Consider the following 16,286-nt stretch of genomic DNA (forward strand, 5'->3'; position numbering starts at 1 on the left):
ATCTCTGTGTGTGTTTTGTTGTTATTTGTTAATGAGCATTTAATATTAGATGATAATTTTTTTCCCAATTAACTGGTATTTATGGAGTTTTAAGGGTGTTTTTTTTTTTTCTAGGCCACTGAAAACTTTCCAACCAAGGAAATTTTTTCTAATCTTGCCCTATCTAGCTACATTTTGAATATTTCCTTGGCAAAAATCATTAAGAATGACTCATTTCTCTAATTCTTCTTTTCCAGGGCACCGTTGAGCTGTTGCAACTGTTCTGCTGGTAAGTGCTTTTATGTGCTTGAGAGAAGTGGAGTGGAAACTAATTTTTCTGTGACCCATAATTTTATAATTTGTATTTTTAAGAAATAATCCATTTTCAAAGTCACTCTCCCTTAAGTCTTCATCTTTTGTTCTAACTTACTTCCTGTATTAGATTTGTCTTAAAATTAAATGAAAAGTAGAAGAGAAAAAATAGTAAAATCTCAGAAATAAACATACAGCTTTTAAAAATATTAGAGCTGGGGACAAAGTTGTTTGATACCTGGAGACATAATCTTAGGTTGAGTGGCTTGTTTAACATAACATGGTTGTCTGCTAATGGTTACAACAGAATTCAAAATTCCTAATTGTTCAGTGTATTATCTAGCAACTGATAGTGGCTAATTCCTGCCATGAAGTAAATAGAAAATATAAATATATCTTAGATACTAGGAAAATAAACTCTATTGAGGATGGTTTTATATTTGCATGTTATTACATTATGGAATACAATTACACAAAAAATGTCTATTATACAATTTCATACAATTTTATAATAGCATTTAATGTTAAATGTGCTTTCATATACATTATCTCTTTTGCATCTTTTTTTCCCATGAAATTTATATCTTTTTATTATTCCCAGATTAAGCCTCATAAATATAAAATGGTTAATAAGTGATGAATCTAAGATTTAACTTTAGTTTTTAGTTTTTTTTCTCTAGGAATCATGCCCAAAGACCCAGATTTCACCAGTTTTCTGGTGGAACAAAGTCTGTTAACTTTTATTCATGTCCTTGAATGGCCTATGTCCACATTCTTTCTCCTCAGGAGGTAGAGATTAGTTCTCTGCAGACTCCACAGCTAGACTGTGCATCTAGAATTATTTAAATGAATGTGTGAGGTGGCATCAACCCTTGACTCCATTCTAAACTGTAGCTGACCTTCACTTATATTGACCTTATTCTAAATTGGTCTACTTTTCTAAGTGAATTTAATGCTATCTGTTAAATTTATACAAAGTTGGCTAGGTTTTTTGTTTTTTGTTTGTAAGAACCAAAAGAAGTAAACCAACAGGAAAAATAGATAAAAGTTAACAGAGTTATATTTCTTGGATTTCACACTAAGTGGGAATTCATTTAATACGTTTAATGGATGTTGTCTTTAGTTTGTTTTGCTGTCACAGAACACCTGGGGTTGGGTAACTGACAAAGAAAAGAGGTTTATTTAGCTCATGATTTTGTATGCTGGGAAGTCCAAGAACATAGCACCACATCTGACTTGTTTCTGGGGAGGGCTGCATGCTGGATCAAAAGACAGCAGAGAAGTGGAAAAATGAGTGAGTGTGTGCAAAGAGATCACGTGGCAATAAAGGAAGCAAGAAAGAGTAGAGAAAGTGAAGCTCACTTTTATATCAACTTGCTCTCTGGTAACTAATACAGTCTGTGAGAACAAGGATTCATTCACTCCCATGGGAGGGCATTCATCTATTCATGAGACATCTGCTCCCATGACCCAAATATTTTGCACTAGGACCTACCTCTCAACATTGCCAGACTAGCAATTAACCTTCAGCATGAGTTTTTGTGAGGACAAACCACATCCGAACCATAGCATTCTGCCCCTGGCCCTCTAAAACTTATGCCTTTCTTGCTTTCTTGGGTACAAAATATAATCATTCTATCCCAATAGTCACAAAAGTCTTAACTCATTCCAGTGTCAACTCAAAAGTCCAAAGTCCATGTGTAAGCCTGTAAAAACAAAAACAAATTATTTACTTCCAAAGTATAATAGTTGTACAGTCATAGGGTAAATATTTCTATTCCCCCAAAAAGAAATTCGTCCAAAGGAAGGAGTAATAGACCCCACGCAAATCTGAAACCCAGCAGGGCAGACATTAAATTTTAAAGCTCTAGCATAGTCTTTCATTCCATGTGCTGTCTCCAGGACATGTGGGAGCAAGGGGCAGATGTCCAAGCCCTCAGGGAGTCCCATACCCATAGCTTTGCTGGGTACAGCCCATGTGACTACTCACAGGTTAGAGTTCTGTGCTTGTGGCTTTTTCAGGCTAGAATTATATCCTGGTAGTTTTACAGTTCTGGTATCATGGCAGCAGCCCTTCTTCAATAGCTCCACTAGGCTTATGGCTCTGTGGTGGCTCTGGCCCTGTGACAGGTTTTTGCCTGGGCTCCCAGGATTTTTAGTACATCTTCTGAAATCTGGGTGGAAGCCACCAAGCCTCCATAGCTCTTGAATTCTGTGCATGTGCAGACTTAACACCATGTGAAAACCACTCAAGACTTATGGTTTTCACTCTCTAGAGTGGTAGTACAAGTCATACCTGGACCGTTTGAACCATGGCTGCTCCAGGGATGTGGGGAACAGTGTTCCAAGGTGGGGCAGGGCAGCAGCAATCTGGGGCTGTTCCTCAAAAATGTTTTGTCCTCCTAGTCCTCTAAGCCTGTGAGGGGAGGGGGTGGCCTTGAAGAATTTTGAAATGTCTTCAGGGCCTTCAGGGCTTTTTCATTGTTCTGATGCATAGCACCTGGTTCCCTTTTATATATTATAATGTTTAGTAAGAGTAAGCAGTCTGCTTGGCTGCACCCTTGGGTTTCTCTCTGAAAATAGTCTTTTATTCCCTATCAGACAGCCAGATTGCAAATTTTCCAAATCTTTTTGCTCTATTTCCCTTTTCTCTAGAAGCTCACTATAAGTAGTTAGAGGTAACAATACAGCAGCCTGAACGCTTTCTTGCTTCAAAATTTCTTCCACCAGATGCACTATTTCATTACTCTTAAGTTCAGCCTTCCACAAACCCCTAGAGCATAGAAAAAGTGCAGCCAAATTCTTTCTCATAGTTAAAAAGGATGAACTGGCCAGGCGCGGTGGCTCACGCTTGTAATCCCAGCACTTTGGGAGGCCGAGGCGGGCGGATCACGAGGTCAGGAGATCGAGACCACGGTGAAACCCCGTCTCTACTAAAAATACAAAAAAATTAGCCGGGCGTAGTGGCGGGCGCCTGTAGTCCCAGCTACTCGGAGAGGCTGAGGCAGGAGAATGGCATGAACCCAGGAGGCGGAGCTTGCAGTGAGCCGAGAGGGCGCCACTGCACTCCAGCCTGGGCGACAGAGCGAGACTCCGTCTCAAAAAAAAAAAAAAAAAAAAGGATGAACTTTCCTTCACTTCCCAATAAGTTTTTTATTCATTTCCATGAGGAGACTTCATTAAAACAGCCTTCACCATTTTTATTTCTTTATTATTTTTTAAATATTTATTTTAATTTCTATTTTACCATCTATAATTCTAGCAGCATTTTGGCCACAACCACTTAACCGATTTCTAAGAAGTTCTAAACTTTTCTTCACCTTTTTGTCTTTCTCTGAGCTCTCACCACAATCACCCTTAATGTTGTATTTATGGCAATTCAGGCTTTTTGTAGTCTGCTCCAAATTTTTCCAGTCACTACTCCTTAACCAATTCCAAAGCTGCTTTATAGTATCTTTATAGCAGCATCCCACTCCTCAGTATGAATTTTCCCTCTTATCTGTTTTGTGTTGCTAGAACAGAAAACTTAAGCCGTGTAATTTATAAAGAAAAGAGATTTATTTAGCTCACAAGTCTACAGGCTGGGAGTTCAAAAGCATAGCATCTCATCTGTCCAGCTTCTGGAGAGAACCATGTGCTAGGTTGAAACATGGCAGAGAAGCAGAAGAGTAGGCAGGCATGTGCAGAGAGATCCCATGGTGAGAGGGGAAATAAGAGAATGTCCAGGAAGCCAAACTCATTTTTATCACAACCCAAACTTTAGTAACTAATTTAGTCTTACAAGAGTGAAAATGCACTCACTCCTATGGGAAGGCATTAATCTATTCATGAAGGATCAACTTCTGTGACTAGACACTTCCCATTAGACCACACCCCCCAACACTGCTTCACTGGCCATTAAACTTCAACATGAGTTTTAATGGGGACAAACCACATCCAAACCATAGCAAATGTCGTCTTCCCTAACAGATAGAATTCTTAATCTGGGAGGAGCCATTCACAGTGTATTTGGGGAATATTAAATACTTATGCATTAAAAATTACAATAAAATATAATCAGATAAAATTCAATGTTGACTATTCCTAATTTTTCTCTTTTAAGGCCAGAATTCATTTTATCAGAAAGTACACTATTGGGGTCCCTCTGGTTTGAAAACATTGGTTAAAATATTATTGTCTCCCCTAAATAGTTGTTGAGTACCTCATATGTGTCATGTACTATGAGAGGAATAGGGAGTCTGAAAGAGTTTCTGCACAGGCCTATCTGTTCAGGGGGTGGTGGTAACTACTTAAGGAGATTAGGATCTCTTAAAGAAAGCAGAGACACATATAAGCAATTACTGCATATTATGGTTAGTGATATGATGTAATACAGCAGGGACTCCAAAGGAACCCAAAGAATAGACACACAATCCAACAAGGGAGAAAAACTGCAGAAAAATTTCTGGAAAAAAGACCCATGCTCAGAAGCCTGGGGGACTGTTGGTCATTCTAGCAGAGGGATCACTGTGGACAAAGTACAAAGGACATAGACAAACCCTGAGAAAATAAAAGGTATTTCAGTGAGTCTAGAGTACAACACGCAAGGAGGAAAGTGGTGCAAATTAGGTAGGACTAGACATAGGGGAGATCTGACCTAAATAATGATGAAAAATAGAATTGGAGATACTTGGAAGTTGGAAGTAAGAGGACTTTCTGATGCATTGGATATTAATGGCAAGTCAGGAATCTAGGGTGAGCTTTACTTTTCTGACTAAGATAGAGGATAATTTGCTGTGCCCTTGACTAGGAGTAGGAATATGTTAGCAGGGAAAAAAAAGATCATTTCAGAATGTAAAAATGTGCAAGGATTAGTGTTGCTTGAATTGCCCTAAAATATCCCCAAGACAAGCAAAAGGAAAGCATGTATAAACATGTTTTTATGCTCCACAGAAAACATTTTAAGAGTTTCATCCTGCCTATTACCTGAAAGTGTGCTAACGTGAATGTAGACGTTTAGAGTCATTCACATAGGATTATTCTACCATTGCATTGGAAGGTGAGATGGTAGCATCTCTGTCTTAATAAGAGACATCTCTCTAAACACGAGTCTTCCTTTTTAAAAATATGAGTAAAGCCCTTGTGTGACTCCCAGACACAACAGAAATCAGGTATGTTGTTGGCAGGAAACCAGCATAAGTACAACCCCACAGATCTGCAGAGTTTGTTGTTTTTGACACTGCTTCTTGGTAATCTAACATCCGCTTCTCATTCCTACTAAGAAGCTGTCTGGTCCCTGAGGCTTTTCTGATCAACCCAATTGAACAAGATAGTCTCCATCCTCTGAAGCCCATGAATAATATGTGTCATTCTTAAACCTTGATCATGAATTTCTTTGTGTTGTAGCTGCTTTTTGTTTTTCACTTGTATATGTCTTGTCTGTCTGGTAGCCTGCTTGCTCTTTGAATCTAGTTATAATTTCTATACAGAACTCATTGGATCTTTATATCTGGCCATATAATAGATACACAATTAGACAGAGGATTTGCTAAATTATTTTTTTAATGATGCTTTATTTTTGGGCACTCATACTGGGAAATGTCATCAGTACTTCATATAGCTTCTTTAAAAGGTTTTAATGAAAATACCAATCAATCTTCATGGCTGTTAAAGGGCATTGCTGCTGTGTCTTAATAAATTTAAATGATCAGATGTTCTTTAAGAATATCTTGCTAATAGAAGAAGCCTAGTTATTTCAATAAAAGTAATAGACAATATTCTGGTGTAAGAACAGAATTAAGAACCTAATTATAGTTCAACTATGCGGTAGTAGGCTACCTAATTTATAAAATTGATGTGTTTCGACAGGCATGGTTTTTTCTACTCTGTGTGAGTGCATGTGTGTGTGTCTCTGTGTGTCTGTGTCTCTCCATTTATAGCGTTGAACTACGTTTTACTTTAATTTGAAATAGCTCTGTGTTAAGAGGTATTGTGTGCCTGATTCTGTGGGCAGACTGGTAAGGATTTTGGCAAAGACACATTCCTAAAAAGGGATGGCAACTTTATTATTGCACTGTACTTCAAGGCCCTAAGACATAATAGAAATAAAATAAATTTAATTTATTAAAACATAAATCCATTCTGCCTACCTTGTACTTTCCTGAAGTAGTCAAATATTCAGGACGGGATACTTATAACAAAAAAGGAGAACATGTACTGAATGGGCCAATGAAATAATAAAATTCAGAATGACATTCACTGGGTCAGTCTGCCACCAAATGTTTGCCAATTGCCCGCTTTGATGTTAGCTTTATATTTTGCACCATTTGGATTGCCAGGAAGGCAAAAAAAAAAAGTTTTTTTTCCCTCGAAAATCTCTATAGCATTTCTCGGGTATTGATGCTGATAGAAAGCAAAAAACTGAATGTAAATAGTAAAAGAGATATAGAAAGAAATTAATATTGAGAATACATTAAGTGCCAAGAAAAAAAAAAAGACCATTTAGTTCACATACGCACTGTAATTAAACTTTATACTGAGGGAACTGGAACTCATTTGATTAGGTAAGTTACTCAGATTCAAAAAGCTTGACTTTTCTGCTAACTAGATTGCCTCAGTATAAGGGCTAAACTCTACAGAAAGGGAAGCGGGAGATACCGTATACACTGATATTAGACAGATCTGAATTTGATCAAAGTCCCTTGTTTTTCCAATTAAAAAAAGAGCCAAATGAAATATTTTACCCAATTTAAATAATTAAATGCAAGATTTGGGGGCTGTAACAGAAATACTCAAAAATCTACTTAAAACAGTTTAATTAAAACTTAGTATTATATGCTTTTTTAATGTTACATATTTAAAATGTGTTTATCTGGTGATATTGCAGTTTTCTACTCTCAATTACATGAAAGAATTTTATTTAAACTACTCTTGGTCATCTTTAATGTTATTAGCTTCACTAGAGCTACACGTTAAGTCATTGGATACACTTAAATTTTCCAAGGCTTACTATATTTGTGGATGTCTAATATGTTTAAGATAGAGTGATTTTTTGTATATAAGTATTTCTATTTTCAAACAATCTCAAATTTTTGGAGGTACAATGCAGCATCTTTTCTTTTCCTGAACCACTTGATAGTAATTTTTTTATTAGATTTCCCAATACCCCCTGGTAACTTCAGTGTATATGTTTGTTTTTATGAAAAAGGCATTTTTCTATATCAGGAGTCAGTGAACTGTGGCTCACAGGCCAAACCTCACCTGCTACCTGTTTTTGTAAATAAAGTTTTATTGTAATACTTCCACATTTATTTGTTTACATGTTGTATATGACTGCATTTATACGACAGTGGCAGATTTAAGTAGTTGTGACTGAGGCTGTATGGCACACAAAGCCTAAAATATGTACTCTGGATCTTTACAGAAAAAAGTTTGCCAATACTTGTCGCACATAATATAGTACAACCATGAAAACTAGAAAAGTAACATTGCTGCATCACTACTTACCACCTAATCTGTAGACTCTAGTCAAGTGTCTATAATTGCCCCAGAAATGCCCTTTAAGGAATCTTTTTCATTTACTTTCCATGTCTCTTTGGTCACATTCAATCTAAAATGCCTCCATGAAAGCCTTTCTTTGACTTTCATGACCTTGACACTTTTAAACATTATAGGCCAGTTATTGCAATTTGGGTTTCTTCTGAGGTTTCCTTGCAATTAGAGTCAGGTTATGCATCCTTGGCAGGACTGTCACAGACAGACACACCTGCTGGGTCCTTCCCATTGCACCCTTGCATGTGTGCTCAATTTGATCACTTGATTAGGGTGGTGTCCAGCAGACTGCTCCACTGGGATATTACTTTTCTTCTCTTTATATTTACTAAGTATTGTGTGTTTTGACACAATATATTTAAATATATATTATATTATATATAAATATACATTATAAATTTATTATATATAAATTGTTATATAATATAATAATGTATATAATATTTATATAAATACAACTTTACATAATCATTATATAATACATTACATATTATATATTATATATTTATTATATATATTTATATATAATATTATATATATGTTTATATATTCTCAGAGCATGTATATATGTGTTTATGTGTGTCCCCAGGATTTGATGTGGTGAAGGGAACTTAGTCATTACTTATTCTACTTTTACAAGAAGGTATTTGCCTTAAACTGAAAATTATCTCAAAAGCAAGATCTTTTCTAAGATTAAATAAATAACAGTTTGCTTATTGTGGCATTTCAGACACTGGAGAAGGTGGTACATAAGAATCATGATGACTAAAATATCAAACCACTGTATCATTTAATGAATCCTTTTAACTTCATTAGGTGTATGTTTAATGATCCCTATTCATGTGGCACCTGTTATTTGCAGCCCGTAAGACAAATACATGAGAACATGTCTGCACATCACCATACAGCTCTAAAGAAACTCCTGTCCTCAAGTCTGAGCCTTCCGTGTTTTTCTTTTTAAACTCATACATACCCATCATTTCCCTAACCACCTCTCATAAATAATAGTTGTTCCAAAAACATTTGTTAAATAAATGACCAAAGAATGAACAAATGATTATGCACATGCTAAGACTGGCCTTACAAGCCAGCATACTATATTTTGCAAAAGTACTTCTGACTAATTCTTTGGAAACTATATGTTGCACACACACTTGAGAGTTATTGAAAAGGTGCTATATAATTAAAAATATTGATTCATAGAAACATAAACCTAGAAGGGACAAATAAGCCAACTTTCATTTGGTCTGTGTCTACTGCACTTTAAAATGGAAGTTTATTTTTAAAAATCAAATAGGTTGTTTAGCACCCTGCAAAATAAAAACCACTGACTAGATTATTTTTTAAAAATCAATCCATTATCTTACAGCTGTGTAAACACACACTTAGAGATTTCAGACAGGTAAACTAAAACATAAGCACACACTCAGCTATATATCCTGAGATGCCCAGGGCCTAGCAAGCACACAGCATTTCTTTGTTAGCTCTTTGGTGAGGCTTACACACAGGAAGTTAAGCCTAAGCTTTTGTATTTTTTCTGTGTATCTCTCATAGATATTTTAAATTTATTCTTCCTACCTAAATTCTGCCCTAAATCAGAAACATTCAGGGAAAACCAATCCATAAGCATTTTCTTTAACTTTTTCTGTGTTTCATCCATCTGTGAGCTAACTAGAATGAATTCCAAAGGCTTGGAAAGGATTAGGTTAAGATATAATCTTGAAAATACTTAATAAACATAGGGAACTGGAACACATAACATTCAGCCAGGAATCCAACTGACTTCTACTCAAAGTGGCCCCCTACGATAAGCCTACAGACTTGCAGAGCATGAATCCACAGATTTGATTATATTATCCCTCCATTTCCCTAGCCACAGGGGTAAAGCTTTTGCCTGCATGTCTCAGTGCCAATCCAAACAATGATATAACTTACCACTTACAGCCATGGCGCGTATTCCTCATCAGAAGGCTTTATGAATGGGAGCTCATTAATCAAGCAGTCATCCCAAGAGGCAGAGCAGAGGCAGAATCTGAGCTTGGAAGGTGTCTGGAAACTGCCAGGTGCAGAAGCATGCATTTACTCGCTCGTTCATCAGTGCCTGGGTGTCAAAGGGGCTTTCTAAATAACTATGCTGAGTAATGCTCCAATTCTAGTTTCTGCATTTCTACATATTTCACAGCCTGTGCCTATCAGCTCCAAGACAGATCCTAACCTTTGCCTTTAGACAGACATCCATTTGAAATCCATCTTTAGCAAATATTAAGTTTGTGGGTCTGGACTACTTAGTTGAATGTTTTGATCATTAATTTTCTCATCCATAAAACCAGGATCTTTATTTTCTAGTGTTGCTGAGAAAATTTTTTAAGGTGACATAAGCAAAGAACCTACCAGGGTCTGATTACATGGCTGGCTTTCTATTAATTCTTTAAGAAAAAGTGTGTTATAATTGCTTCCCTGAGGCACTCTCATTTCTCTGTTATTTTGGTCACATCATCATCATCATATCTCTTTTACCGAGTGTGACTGTTTGCCATGCTATTGCATGTGTGGGGAATGTGTGTATGTTTATGTATGCATGTATATATGTATGCATAGTAAGTCACCTTTATGTATACATAGTTAAGAAACCTGGAAGGGACTATGATTTATGTGATTTATTCATGTTAAGCAAATAATATTCACATTAACTCTGTGAATAAATATTGTTCTCATTTTACAGCTGAGGAAACCAAATCTGAAAGATTAAGAAACATGAGCAGTATCAAATGACTAGACTGTATCTCAGCTGAATTCAAATCATCTTTTTTAACTCCACTATCTACCTGCTCTATCTGATATTAAGAAACATTCCAAGAAGAATGTCTGCAAAGAGGAGAGACTGAGAATTACTAGCCACTCAATTAGGTCACTTAACATCTTATATTAGCTGCTCATTTCTTTTGGGAGCAAGGAGAACTGGGTTCTCATTCTTCAGCCAATGAGCTGGAGAAACCTGGACAAATAATTTAATTGCTTCAGGCTTAATTGTCCAATCACTGAAATGTAAGAAAATAAGAGATAATCTTTAAATTTACTTTCAATTAAATAAAACATTGATTCTTAATACATATTTGAAGATATACTAGAAACTGAATGTGCAAATTAGGATAATGAATTGCACTCTAAATTTAAAGTGCAAGAAATGATGTATTTTATTTCTTATTTATATAAGAATTATATATCTCAACATGCTTTCCATGTTGAGATACATATCTCAACATGCTTTCCATATAATAAAAATGTTTAATATATGTGTATTGGGCCTTGTAGTATGCAACTATTTTCTATCAAAATGTTCATCTAAATGTTCACAACCACTCAGTGAAGAAGACATGGCAGGTGCAATGCCCCTTTTGAAGATGAAAACACCAAGTCATTGAGAGTTTGAATGAGCTCATGTTTGTGAATATATTGTGTCTTCCTTAGGACTAAATTACTACTATAGTGAGTTGAATAGTGTTGCTCCCCTCCACAAAAAAAGCCTTCATTTCCAACTGAATTTTCCTAATGTGACCTTATTTGAAAATAGAGTCTTTGCGGATGTAATTAATTGATGTAAGATGAAGTCATACTAGATTAGGGTGAGACCCTAAATCTAATGACTAGTGTCTTATAAGAAGAGGAAAGGAGACACAGACACACTGGGAAAGAGATTATGTAATGAAAGTGGCAAAGATTGAAGTGACGCATCTGTAAACCAAGGAATGCCAAGGGTTTCCAGCATCCACCAGAAGCTAGGAAATGTAAGGGAAGGATTTTTTCCCCAGAGCTTTCAGAAAGTGCATATCCTGGTGACACGTTGATTTTAGACTCCTAGCCTCCAGAACTGTGATAAAATAAATTTCTTTTGTTATAAGCCACTCAGCTTCTGGATATTTTATTACATCAGTGCTAGGAAAATAAAAAATTACCAGAAGGTAGAAGTCTCAGCACCATGTTTTCTGATTATGTGAGCCTAGATTAGGGTGAGGACAATGAGGACAACACAAGTGGATAGATTTAAAGAATTTGTTATTTCCTTCCGCAACCATGTACTGAAGTGACTGGCATGATCTAATATATGATTTAAGAGACTGTTAAAACAAAGGAACAAAGCTGGGGGCAAAGAAGCTAGAGGGAAGACTACACAGCAATGCATGAAAAAGATTATGGTGGATAGATACAGGTGAATAATGATGAAGATGCTGAGAAGGTTGCTCACTTTATAATATACTGGTGTCAAGTCATGGGGATAAGAGAGCCGCAATAATAGAAGTTTAAGTTAAGAGAAAGGAGTGTTTGAAATTGAGATTTTAGAGAGGTGAGGCTATTGATGGTGGTTTTGACAATGGGATTAAATGATTGAAGGAAGATGGAAGAAGAAACATTTGAAGTACAGAGGCAAAACAAAATAAGTCAAATTTTTAAAATTTCATTTTACTGGCCGGGCGCGGTGGCTCACGCTTGTAATCCCAGCACTTTGGGAGGCCGAGGCGGGCGGATCACGAGGTCAGGAGATCGAGACCACGGTGAAACCCCGTCTCTACTAGAAATACAAAAAATTAGCCGGGCGTGGTGGTGGGCGCCTGTAGTCCCAGCTACTCGGAGAAGCTGAGGCAGGAGAATGGCGTGAACCCGGGAGGCGGAGCTTGCAGTGAGCCGAGATCACGCCACTGCACTCCAGCCTGGGCGACAGAGCGAGACTCCGTCTCAAAAAAAAAAAAAAAAAAAAAAATGCATTTTACTATGGTAAGAACACTTAACATTCAATCTACCCTCTTAACAAATTTTAGGTATACATTACAGTATTATTGATGATAGGCACAATGCTGTACAGCAGATCTCTAGAGCTTATTCCTCTTGTGTAACTGAAATTTATGACCATTGATTAGCAATTTCCCATTTTCCCCACCCCCAGCCCCTGGTAACTACCATTCTGCTATTTGATTCTCTGAAGTTGGCTATTTTAAATAGTTCCCTAAGTGGAATCATGCAGTATTTGTACTTCTTTGATTGGTTTATTTCACTTAGCATAATGTCTTTGAGATTCATTCATATTGTTGCATATTGCAAGATTTTTTTCTTTTTTAAGGGTGAATGATATTTCATTGTATACTTTTACAATAGTCCCTGAATATGGCTGAATACTGTAAGTTATCTCTTCCTTAGCTTCTAAAGGGCAAATACTGTGTCCTAGTCGTCTTTGCATTACTCATACTTATCATAATCCTGTTACTAAAGAACTTAGAAAGTGCTTGCTGTAGGATTAAATTATTAGAATATTATCTATGTCTGATTAAGCTGATTTCTAAAAGAGTTTCTACTTCAAGTAATTAATGATGTACTAGTGTTTTAACACTTGTGGTGTAACTGGAAGTAGACAAGATCAATATACTTACACACACACACACACACACACACACCCACACACACACTCTCCCTTACTGATTCTGCACTTTGGAAAAGCACAATGTAAGCACCCAAAGTACCTAAAGCAGAAAAGGAGGTAGCGTGGCTGTCTGTGACCCAAGGCACAGGGATTCTGCTGTCAGCATGAGCTTTCATGGAAGAAAAAGGGGTTGAAAGCTACTTTCTCCATAAGTAGTATGTTTATGTATTATTCACAGTAGCAAATAATTGCAAAATGTCGACATTTCATCTTCCTCTTAAGAGCTTCTTTAGATTAGTGACCTAATTAACCATTAAGAAGAAAAGGATTTTTAAGCGTAAATATGAAAAGAGAGAGTGTTTCTTAGCAGCAATTTGTGATCTTAAAATGTCACAGGCAGGCACATCACGGAGGTGCTACCAACCAACACTTTTCAAAATATGATTCTGTGTCAAAAGCGTGTGCTGTGGATTTGTATTTTTTGTCTTTATTCTGAAACAAGCAATGCAAATATAGATATGGTTGCCCGAGAGATTTCCTTCTCTTTTTGAAAACCCTTCAACATTTTCTCTGACAGCCTAGGAAAGGTTGTTTTTAATCTGTTTAATTTGAGGCTGTATTCTCCACAGATAATGCCATATTTTCTCTTTCACTTCCTGAGCATGTACATAGGAAAAAAGACAGAAATGTCTCTCCTCATACACACTACATTTACATACATATACACACACACCCCTAAACATAACATATATACATTCAATGCCCACATACAACACACATGCACAGACACACAGCATACACTAATATACAACCCAAACATGCATATATAACACATATAATTATGCACTTAACACACATGTACACATTTATATGCTGTCACATACATACCACATGCATACTTCTATAACCATAACATCTACATGCACAACATCAAATGGCATAATTACGTATGAATTTTAAAGGCATCTCCTTAAGTCCTGACACACATGTCAAGGTGTGACATCTCCTAGGAGATCTCAGCTGGAAGCATTTCTGAAACAGTCTTTCTCACAGTTGACAGTAACCTGACCTTTTATTCAGGCTGTCCACAGGGACCAGGAATGAGCAAGATACATAAAATGAGAAAACACAAACAAACATCTACAACCATGTAGATTTCTTTTAAAAAGGTCCAAGCCTGCTTTAAATCTATTCTACCTGGCTTACATCGCATACTGAGATAAGGAAGTTCTGTTATCAGAAACAAAGGTATTTTAAGAACATGCCTCTCTTTTGGGGGTGATAATCAAAGGCAGAGTCTAGATAATACACTATATTATGCAAATCAACATAGATTAAATTACACTGTTTTATTACAGCGTGAAATTTCTGAAATCTTCTCAAGTAGTTGAACACCATCTCAAAATGTCCTTCCATTGTTACACACACACACACACACACACCCTTTATAAATAAACCTTTTAAGAGTGTTTGCTTTTTCTATTTGTGTAACTACCGCCTTTGTAATCACCAAGCATAAATAGTGGGTGCTAATAATTTTTTGATGAATAAATAAATTCAACTTTAAGAATTCATATTTAATTAAAGCATCAAATGGGAACTATAATATGTAATTTATTTAAGAATTACTGAGACCTCACTAGGAGCCAGGCAATATGCAAGACCTTACTAGATAGAAGATATGAGAAAACCCTGCCCTCCAAGAGCCTTCAGACTCTTGGGAAAGACATCCATTATAATATTTAACATTAGTGCTATGATAAGGGAAGGCACAGAATACTGCTAGAAAAACAGAAGGGAAATCTAACCAAACTTTGAGAGTCAGGAAACTCTCCATCTCGGGTCCTTCCTTACTTTCTGAACATAACTTTATTTCCAGAAGCAGGTACTTGAAGGCTTATGCGCTGAGGCAAAGAAAGCCACATTGATGGTGAGGGATCAGAAATACACATTGTGGTATCACAGTGTCTGCAAAGGCTTGAACCATCCATTCTAAGCCCACACTTTCTGGCAAATTTTGACAGGAAAAAAAAATAAACTGTTTAAGACGCCATTTCAGATCTCAGTTTGGATGCTGTAACAATAATACAGCTGTGAGACCAAGTTGACTTTGTTGGGATTAATGACATCCCCCTATTTCTTTGTTGTACTTGTCTGAGTCCATTTTAATGACTTTCTGGGTTAGGCAAAGTTATATTGACAGAAGGCAGATCATGGCTAATTTTTAGAGGATCAAATGAGGGCAGAAGTTATCTACAAATGGGTATGAGGGAATTTGGGGCCATGATAGCAATACAATATATTCTGATTGCATGGCTGCAGTTATGCATCATTGTGTGTTGTTCAAATCTCACATAACTGTATATTTAAGAAGGTAACTGTTTGTTACCAATTTATTATTTTATTTCAATAGGTTTTGAGGGAACAAGTGGTGTTTGGTTACATGAATAAAATCTTTATTGGTGATTTCTGAGATTTTGGTTCACCCATCACCCAAGCAGTGTACACTGTACCCAATGTGTAGTCTTTTATCCCTCACACCCCTCCCACCTTTTCCCTCAAGTCCCCGAAGTCCACTGTGTCATTCTTATGTCTTTGCATCCTCATAGCTTAGTTTCTACTTATGAGTAAGAACATACGATGTTTGGTTTTTCATTCCTGAGTTACTTCACTTAGAATAATGGTCTGGAGTTCCATTCAGGTGGCTGCGAATGCTATTATTTTGTTCCTTTTTATGGCTGAGTAGTATTCCCTGGTGTGTGTGTGTGTGTGTGTGTGTGTGTGTGTGTGTGTGTGTATGTGTGTATATATATATATGTATATATATATATATGTGTGTGTATATATATATATGTATATATATATATATATATATACCACATTTTCTTTATCCACTGTATCTGACTGATGGGCATCTGGGCTGGTTCTATATTTTTGCAATTGCAAATTGTGCTGCTATAAACATGTGTGTGCAGGTGTCTTTTTCATATAATCACTTATTTTCCTGTAGGTAGATATTCCCCTATTTCTATGTCCTGTCTGTGTCCCTGTCTTG

The 16,286-nt window shown here is 36.5% G+C and overlaps 1 long non-coding RNA gene across 1 annotated transcript in view; it reads left to right on the forward strand.

Moving 5' to 3' along the window:
• Positions 1-231: 231 nt before the first annotated feature.
• The window catches only part of LOC129458121 (uncharacterized), a 461,791-nt gene continuing 445,736 nt past the window's right edge, over positions 232-16,286 (forward strand). Inside the window, exon 1 of the long non-coding RNA XR_010114835.1 lies at positions 232-268. This is a non-coding gene — a long non-coding RNA (uncharacterized lncRNA). The remainder of the gene's footprint in view (positions 269-16,286) is intronic.

The sequence above is a fragment of the Symphalangus syndactylus genome, chromosome 1 (assembly GCF_028878055.3).
Source record: "Symphalangus syndactylus isolate Jambi chromosome 1, NHGRI_mSymSyn1-v2.1_pri, whole genome shotgun sequence".
NCBI classification, from domain to species: domain Eukaryota; kingdom Metazoa; phylum Chordata; class Mammalia; order Primates; family Hylobatidae; genus Symphalangus; species Symphalangus syndactylus.